At 56.0% G+C, this 629-nt stretch overlaps 1 long non-coding RNA gene across 1 annotated transcript in view; it reads right to left on the bottom strand.

Annotated features, from left to right (window-relative positions):
* Window positions 1–277, bottom strand: part of LOC120865149 — an 8668-nt gene extending 8391 nt beyond the window's left edge. Inside the window, exon 1 of the long non-coding RNA XR_005721321.1 lies at window positions 206–277. This is a non-coding gene — a long non-coding RNA (uncharacterized LOC120865149). The remainder of the gene's footprint in view (window positions 1–205) is intronic.
* Window positions 278–629: the final 352 nt, after the last annotated feature.

The raw sequence follows: 629 nt of genomic DNA, 5'->3' as shown, positions 1-629 counted from the left end.
TTGTCTCACTCTGAGCCACTAGGGTGGGAAGAACTTCTGGATTTGCTCTGTCACCACGTGGCGGGAGACCAGAGCCCATTAAAGCTCATGTCCACCCAAGCCAGGTCTTTTGGGCCCAAGTCCATGTGGATCGATCTGGCCCCCTGCTCCCCCAAACCCCCAGCCTTAAGGGTGTCATCCTTCCCTTTCTATGGGCCTTTCTCACCTCCATCTGTCTTATCCTGTCTTCTTGGCACTCACAGCGGGAGACAATCACTGTGGTCTGTACAGGGCATGGCTGTGAGAAAGAGAAAATAATTGTCTGAGTCCTTGTCTGGCAGCTCCTGGGTGCAGACACATGACATCCGTTGCCCTGGCACCTGTCAAGTGCCGGCCACTCAGCAAATGTTTGTGGCAGAATCAAGGACAGATGAGCAGCTCCCGGCACAGGAAGAGTCGCCTCCATCTGTAAACACTCCAGCTCCATTTGGCTTACAAAGACGGCTCCTCTCCAAAGATCAGCAAACTTCATCCTGTCCCCTTGGTTCCCAGAGGCCTCCCTGGTAGGGTAAGCCGGGTGTGAGGCTGTGCCATGTGACGGCTCGGGCAGATGCAGCCCCCAGGCCCCACTGCAGCCAGTGCTATGCCAG

This window comes from Oryx dammah, unplaced genomic scaffold, assembly GCF_014754425.2.
Source record: "Oryx dammah isolate SB20612 unplaced genomic scaffold, SCBI_Odam_1.1 HiC_scaffold_6, whole genome shotgun sequence".
NCBI lineage: Eukaryota > Metazoa > Chordata > Mammalia > Artiodactyla > Bovidae > Oryx > Oryx dammah.
Note: the sequence above shows the minus strand (reverse complement) of the source record. Positions and strands in the feature narration are given on the sequence as shown.